The 8,595-nt window shown below is 35.6% G+C and overlaps 1 pseudogene; it reads left to right on the forward strand.

Annotated features, from left to right (window-relative positions):
- The first annotated feature begins 282 nt into the window (after positions 1–282).
- Positions 283–8,343, forward strand: LOC100786165 (omega-amidase, chloroplastic-like; annotated as a pseudogene).
- The last annotated feature ends 252 nt before the right edge of the window (positions 8,344–8,595 follow it).

Consider the following 8,595-nt stretch of genomic DNA (forward strand, 5'->3'; position numbering starts at 1 on the left):
TGCATCGATAACTGAAGTGTACAGTACGCAAACGACAAAAAGTAATAAATGCAGTATGACAATGACATTTTTGGGTGGGAATTAGGACGCACGACATCGCGACATGTAGGCACTAGCACGTCCATGTCAGCATCGTCAAGGCCTTGTTTGTATAAGATAGATGATGAAGACCCGCTAACCCGGTAAGGTAAAAGCGAGACCCGATCCATGTGAATTGGTAGGTTCCGATGAGCTGAGCTGAGCTGAAATCAAAGCGAAGGGTTTAGATTTCCGAAATTAGAAATGAAAGCATCCGCACTATCCTCACTGCTTAACTTGAAATCTTTCATTTTCCACCGCCATTCTCCCACTTCCAACTCCTTCTTCCCCCCTTTCTTTCTCCATCCAACCCCCGCCACTGTCGAATCCACCACTCTCAAAATCCAATCATGTCTGCCACATCCGTCAACTCCGAACGAGCACTTGCCCCTCCTGCCATTCCCTTGCCCCCTCCCCCTCTCTCTAACTTCAAAATTGGCCTCTATCAACTCTCTGTCAGCCCCGACAAAGACAACAACATCGCCCATGCTCGCACCGCCATTCAGGATGATGCATCAAAGGGCGCCCAACTTGTTCTTTTGCCTGTCAGTCCATTTTCCTTCTTTTTAGGATCACACTTAAGGGAAGGATTGCTAACTTGTTTTGTTTTGTCTTGTCAGGAAATTTGGAACAGTCCTTATTCCAATGATAGTTTTTCTGTCTACGCTGAGGATATTGACGCCGGTGCTTCTCCTTCCACTGCCATGCTATCTGAACTCTCTCGTATCTTGAAAATCACTATTGTTGGTTGTTTTATTCTAGAAAGTTATGGAGGTCTCTTGTACAACACTTGTTGCGTCTTTGGCACCGACGAAAACCTACTAGCCAAGGACCGCAAGGTACCACTCCTCCCAATAACTTGTACACTAAATTTCGTAATTCAACGGAATCTTGATTGATTTTCTGTAATTTCTGGTATATTGGCTTGCTTTAATATAGATACATCTTTTTGATATTGACATCCCTGGGAAGATTACTTTTATTGAATCAAAAACTCTTACTGTTGGGGAGACTCTGACAATTGTGGACACAGGTCTAAACATGTTCTTTGATCCCGCATTCAAACTCATTCACTTTAGTTCTATCTGTTTTAGTACTAATATAGTCTTTTGTTCTGCGATCATGTTTGTTGTCATGTAAATGAGAAATGTATGTTTAAAGTTTCAAGTTTCAAGCTGATGCTAATGTTGGCTGGCTGCAGAGGTGTATGGTGGCGAAAGGAAATGAAAGTTATTATGGTTGTAGCCTTGTAAGATTGGATAAAGCTCTAAAATGATTGACTTATACTTTTCCATGGTTCTTCTTGAACTTAAATGCCAGGGTATCTTATGAACAATTTGAGATTGTATGCCTCTATGAGGGGAAATTTTGTTAAGTATATCACTTGTTCAGATTACTTGTTTTTATGTATTTATGGCTTCTCATGTTTGTGCATATATGTGAGTGTGGGATACGAAAGAGAAAACAATCATTAAGAAATTATGACATTATTATAGAAGGAGAGGATAATCTGTGCGCTTTTTTAACTAATTATGCTTGTAGTCGAGTTTTACCCAAATGAAACTGAAGAAAAAAGATAGCAACCTTGTAATGTAGGCTTCCCATACAATCATTCTTTATTTATAAACATGTTTTTTGACTACCATGTCACAAGAGTGATTTAAATTTTTGCTATTTGTGATTATTTTTTTCTTGCAATGAAAATTTTGTCTGGGTAAACAAATTGAAATAATGAGTTGATTCATGTAGAGGTTGGACGCATTAGCATAGGCATATGTTATGACATTCGATTTCCAGAACTAGCAATGATATATGTTGCTAGAGGTTTTTCTGATTCCAGTAATATGCTTGGAAACAATTGATCTTACTCTACATTTGATTTGTTGACATCCACCCCTCCTACGTGCCATTAGCATCATAGAATAGCAATTTTGATTTTTTGGGGGTGGAAGAGAGATTGGTTCACATACATTGGGCAACACTGCCTGTGTATTTCTTATTTCAGGGATATACTAAAAGAAATTTCAAATTCATATTTCTTGGTATGATATTTCAGTCCCTTTATTATGTGTTATCTGTCAATTATTTCTCTTTTTTGTATAGGCTGTAATCCAGAAGGTTCACTAGAGATTAATTATCCGATTGTGTCTTGATTTGTTTTCAAATTTGTAGGATAATAAACGTAACTCACAGAATGAAGGGAGATGAATGCACACTTTTTATTGAATAATAATCTGTTTAAATAGAGATTTTTGTAACTAAAAGAAATCATAAAAGCAATAATTGACTTCCTAAACAATAGCCACTAACATAACAACTACTAAGTAACCAAAAAAAATAAAATAAACAGTCCTAAAGACTCGGTCAAATAGCTAGCAGAAAACAAATTAATAGGCAACTGCTGATACACACGTTCAACACTCCTCCCTGTATCAGTGGTTGGCAAGTCCAAGTTTCTCTCTCAGTAACTCAAATCTGCTTCTTTGAAGTGCTTTGGTGAAGATATCTGATAGCTGGTCCTTAGTCTTGCAGTACTTCACGCACATTGTACCATCCCTCTGTACATCTCTAAGAAAAAATAATTTGAGGCTAAAATGCTTTGTTTTTCCATGAAAAACTGGATTTTTAGAGATGGCTATGGCTGCTTGGTTGTCCACCATTACTTTAGTAGTTGTATCTTGCTCCAAGAGCAAATTAGTTAGCATTTTCCTTACCCATAAGGCTTGATTAAAAACTGTTGTGGCTGCTATAAATTCTGCTTCAGCTGTTAACTATGCGACAATTTCTTGTTTTTTGGAACTCCAAGAGAACATCCCTGATCCAAAACTAAAACAGTAGCCTGAGGTGCTTTTCATGTCATCTAAAGACCCTGCCCAATCACTATCAGAATAGCCTTGTAACTTGAAATCTTATGATTGACTAAACTTCATTCCATAATTTAAAGTCTCCTTAACATACCTTAACACTCTTTTTGCTGCTTTAAAGTGAGATTCTTTAGCACAATTCATAAATCTTGAAAGTACACTTACAGCATACAAGATATCTGGTCTTGTTGCTGTGAGATACATTAAGCAGCCAATTAAGCTTCTATAAAGTGCTTCTTCCACTTGTTCTAAACCGTCATCCTTGCATAACTTCTCCTTTTGACACATAAGAATGTTCATGCCTTTACAGCTCTGCATGTTGAATTTCTTCAGGATCACCTTTGCATACTTTCTCTGACAGATGAAGATATCACCTTCATTATGCATAACCTCCATACCAAGGAAATAGGACATTTCTCCTAGGTCTGCCATCTCAAAGACTTGCATCATATCATCCTTGAACTACTGAATAAGTTCTACATTGCTGCCAATGACTAAGAGATCATCAACATACAAAGAGATCAAAATGAAGTTAGCTTGATCACCTTTGATGTATAAAGTGGATTCACTAAGACTTTTAACAAAGCCTAGTTTTGATAAGTACTCATCAATCCTGTTGTACCAAGCTCTTGGGGCCTGTTTCAAACCATACAAAGCCTTCTTTAATAGATAGGCTTTGTCCTCATGTCCTTTCACAAGGAAACCTTCAAGTTACTCAACATAGATTTCTTCCTCCAGAAATCCATTTAAGAAAGCTTACTTGACATCAAGTTGGCAGATTTTCCATCCCTTCCGTGCTACAATAGTTAGCAACATCCTAATGGTATCATGCCTTGCAAGCGGAGCAAAAGTATTAAAGAGATATACTCCAAAAATTTGAGCATACCCCTTTACTACTAACCTTGCTTTTATGTTTGTTGATTGATCCATCTGCATTCAGCTTTGTTCTAAACACCCACTTCACACCTATGACTTTTCTGTGTTCAGGCCTTTCAACAAGTTCCTAAGTCTGATTTTTATCAATCATGACAAGCTCCTCCTGCATTGCAGCACTCCATTTTGGATCCTCCTTTGCATCCCAATATCCTACAGGTTCTAGAACTGCTACATTGCATCTTTCATAAATATCTGAGAGCAATCTAGTGTCTCTCACGGGTGTATCATCAATTAACTCATCTTGATTTTGCAAAGGATAAGCTATCGGCATCTTTTCAGTATCATTTCAGCTCCATTTCTCATTCTCCATTAAGTATACATCCCTGTTTATCAGAATTTTCCTTGTGTAAGGTTGGAAAACTCTATAAGCTTGAGATACTGAACTATATCCCACAAAGATACCAGGTTCAGCTTTCTTGTCTAGCTTGTCTCTCTTAATCTGTGGCACATAAGTAAAACACAAGCATCCAAATACTTTAAAATTTTTCAAGGAAGGTTTATAACCATACCAAGTCTCAAAAGGAGTCTTCCCGTTTATTGCTTTGGTGGGAAGTCGATTAAGCAAGAATACTGCAGTGTTTGCAGCTTCTACCTAATATTCCTTAGGCAACCCTTTCTCATGAAGCATACATTTGACCATTTCCATTATCGTTCGATTTTTTCTTTCACTAACCCCATTTTGTTGAGGGGTGTAAGGAGTTGTTAATTAATGCTCAATGCCTGCTTCATCACAAAACATGGTGAATTGTGCTGAAGTGTACTCCTTGCCGTTATCAGACCTCAAAGCTTAAATCATGCAACCACTTTGCTTTTCAATCCACTGCTTAAATCTCCAAAATACACCTGCAACTTCTGACTTAGACTTAAGAAAGTAAATCCAACACATTCTGGTGAAATCATCTATAAAGATGATGTAATATTTACTCTCTTTAAGCGAAGCAGTCCTTTGAGGTCCGGCCAAATCTGTGTGAATCAATTGCAGCTTCTCTGTTGCTCTCCAGGTTGATTGTTTGAAGGGTAATCTTGCTTGCTTGCCATATTGACATGCTTCACAGCTTGGTAATTTAGTATCTAAGTGAGGTAAGCCATGAACCAACTCCTTTCATTGCATGTTCAGCACAGTTGCATGATGAAATAGCCTAACTTTTTGTGCTAATCTTCTATACTGTTTATAATAGCTGGATAGGCTGCTTGCTTCTCCTTCAGTGGGTCAAATGAGAAACTTTTGCCTTTCATTTTGATACTAAAAATTTCCTTGTCATTGACATCTTTAATCAAATAGTGCTTATTTTCAAATATGACTTTAAACCCCTTCTCAACCAATTGTCCCACACTCAGCAAGTTTTGATCAATCTCAACCAATTGTTCTGATTCTAACTTTTGATACCTGTGATATGTTCAACTCTCTGAAAACTCTTGATCATGGGTCATGTGGTTGGTACAACCACTATCCACTAGCCAACATTCAGTTAAGCTACTGCTTGTAAAACAAGTTGCTACAAACAATTGTTCTTCCTCTTATTGATCTGCAACTTAAGCCTCATTCTTTTGTTGAAGATTGCTTTTGCAAATTCTCACATGATGCCCCAACTTGTTGCACTTTTCACACTTAACATCGGGTCTTCTCCAACATTTGAAAGGGGGATGACCCATTCTACCACAGTGCTTCCAAGGAGGAAATCTTTTGTTGTTGTCTGCATTATTGTTGCTAGTGTTAGCCGTTGCTTCTTGTGTGTTGAAATTCTTCTTCTTGTATTTCTTCCACTTGTTTTTCTCTCCTTGGTTAATTTGCAATTTGGCTTGCAATGCTCCTTCCATAGAACCATCAGCCCTCATTCTTCTTCTTTGCTCTTGGGCTTGCAAAGCATTTACAAGTTCTGCCAAGGTAAGTTTTGACAGATCCTTAGTATTCTCCAAGGATGTAATAGTAGCCTTAAATCTTTCAAGGACAGTCACCAGTATTTTTTCAACTATTCTTGAATCGAAAAATTCAGAACCAAGCAATCTTACTTTGTTGGCAATGCTAAGAAGCTTGTTAGCATACTCTTTAATTGTTTCGGACTCGTTCATTTTCTGCATCTCAAATTCTCTAACAAGATTCAGGGCTTGCATTCCCTTAATCCTTTCATCTCCTTCGTATTCATTCTTGAGGAAACTCCAGATTTCACATGCTGATTTGATGGTCATTATTCTAGTGAAAATTTCTTTTGAGACAACAGCAAACAAAGAAGCTCTTGCCTTTGACTTTCTTGCTTTCCTCTCCTTTTGATTTTTTATCTGAGCCATTGTTGGATTGGTTGGTAAAGGAAGAACTTCATAGTCTTCCTCAACAACTTCCCAGAGATCATTTGCCTCCAGATATGCCTCCATTCTTGCTGCCCATATTTGATAATTATCACCATCAAACACAGGTGGTGCTAGTGCTGTGTACAATTTTTTAGAATCCATCAATTTGATGAATTGAAGCAAGGTGTTTTGGCTTTTTGTGGTGGGTTTCACTCGGTTCACTCACAGGTCCCTCTTAAGAAGAAGGCTCTTGATACCAATTTGTAGGATAATAAACGTAACTCACAGAATGAAGGGAGATGAATGCACACTTTTTATTGAATAATAACCTATTTAAATAGAGATTTTTGTAACTAAAAGAAATCATAAAAACAATAACTGACTTCTTAAACAATAGCCACTAACATAACAGCTACTAAGCAACAAAAAAAATAAAATAAATAATCCTAAAGACTCGGTCAAATAGCTAGCAAAAAACAAATTAATAAGCAACTGCTAACACACACGTTCAACAAAATTTACACAACTATTATTATAATTATTATTTCTTTTTCTAAGCTTTAGCAAACTTATGGTATCAGTCAGTTTTTGACTTCAGGTGCTCACTTACTCTGCTACCCTGGGGCATTTAACATGACAACTAGACCATTACATTGGGAGTTATTGTAGAGGGCAAGGTATAATGGATACAACATAATGAAACATTCAACAACCTGCAACACATGTTGTACTAGTGTTTTGTTTAAATTTTATAACCCTATCTAGTCTTGTAAGTTTCGAGTAGCAATATATTTTTTATCCCTAAAAATGGTATTTGAAATTAGTACTTATTAAATTTTATTATTTTTAGTCTTTAAAAATTATAAATACTATGCACTTTTAGTCTCTAGTGACCAGTGAGGAACTAAAGCCGCACTATTTTTTGTTAAATCTAGGACTAATCATGAAAAAAAATTAAATAGAGATTAAAATCAAATAACATCGTGTTTTCAATCCTTGAAAAACATATTGAAGACAGTAACAAACATGCAAATTATTGTCTTCAATATGTTTTCAAAGATTGAAAACATGATGTTATTTGATTTTTTGTTAAATCTTTGATTTTAATCCCTATTTAGATCTAAGACAATAATTTACATCCTGTTTTGCTTCCATTTCTTTCTTCTGGCTCTTCCTTACCTTTTGGCCCTGCAAACCTTTTTTTATTTTAACTTTTATAAAATATTTATGATTGAGCAGTAAATACTAATCAATATTCGATTGCTAATCTGTGTTTTGCTTCTTTACATGCTGGGCTACAGATAATCAGGTAATGCCTCCTTCGAAGTTTTGTGGCTTTTAATGCATGTACACTAACATTTTAATTTAAACGTATGTAAAATTTGAAATCATTTTTATTTATTTATTATTTATTTAGTGTAGTTCTTGAGGGATGAACCGAATAATAGGCTTGTAACAGTAGCTTTGAATTGATAGATAACTGCACTGTGAATGAGAAATCAAACCCCCCAACCCCACGAGGAATTTACAGTAGATGTCTGATAAGTTCTTGAAAGCATGTGCTACCTTACATTCCTATGGTATACATTATATAAATTATATAAAAAAATTCAAAATTGAGGCTATCTCACTATTGCGTTTTTTGGGGATGCTGCTATCCAGGATGTAAAACACTGGTAACTATTTAGTGGGCAAATAATTTTAATGGAGGGTAGAATAAATAAGGAAGAGAACTGTCCAGTAGACAGTAATTTCTAATAAGGAGGAAGCTGAAATAAGTAGGAAAGGGAGAGAGTTAGTTGGAGAGTCCAGGTCTCTTGAATACCTGAGTTATATTTTCTGTTTTCGGTAATTTTTCATATCCATCCGCTACAGAGCTACAAAGTGGGTTTGATTTGAATAAATTTTCCATTTTTTTCTTCTCATCTCTGATCTAGTTCCATTAGATTGATGCAGTTTATTGTGTGATCAATCAGTGATTAAAGCAGGGTATGGTTAGGGGTTTCTCTATATTTCGACCAGGCAACCATATTATTAATCATTGTGTGAATTGCAAATTTTTAAGCTCTGACGAGATTAGTGGATGCTTACCAAAATTCTCTTCTGACAGTTATATGTGGCTACCTGTTCATCTGCCCGGGATACTGGATCTGGTTATGTGGCTTGGGGCCTAAAATAAATTTTATAAAAAGCCTTGATGAAATATTAATTATTAAGTATTAATTTTTATATTAATTTTCTATAGCTTTTTGAGCTGCAAATTTTTTTAGTAATATTAAATAATCAAATAATTATAATATTTCATAAAATAGTTAATTTATTTAATTTAAATTTTAATATATATATATATATATAAGAGAAAATTTTAAAATCATATACCCTAAAAATAGAGACAATTACTTATTAATATTTTCTAATATACATCTATTTT

The sequence above is a fragment of the Glycine max genome, chromosome 20, assembly GCF_000004515.6.
Source record: "Glycine max cultivar Williams 82 chromosome 20, Glycine_max_v4.0, whole genome shotgun sequence".
Taxonomy (NCBI): domain Eukaryota; kingdom Viridiplantae; phylum Streptophyta; class Magnoliopsida; order Fabales; family Fabaceae; genus Glycine; species Glycine max.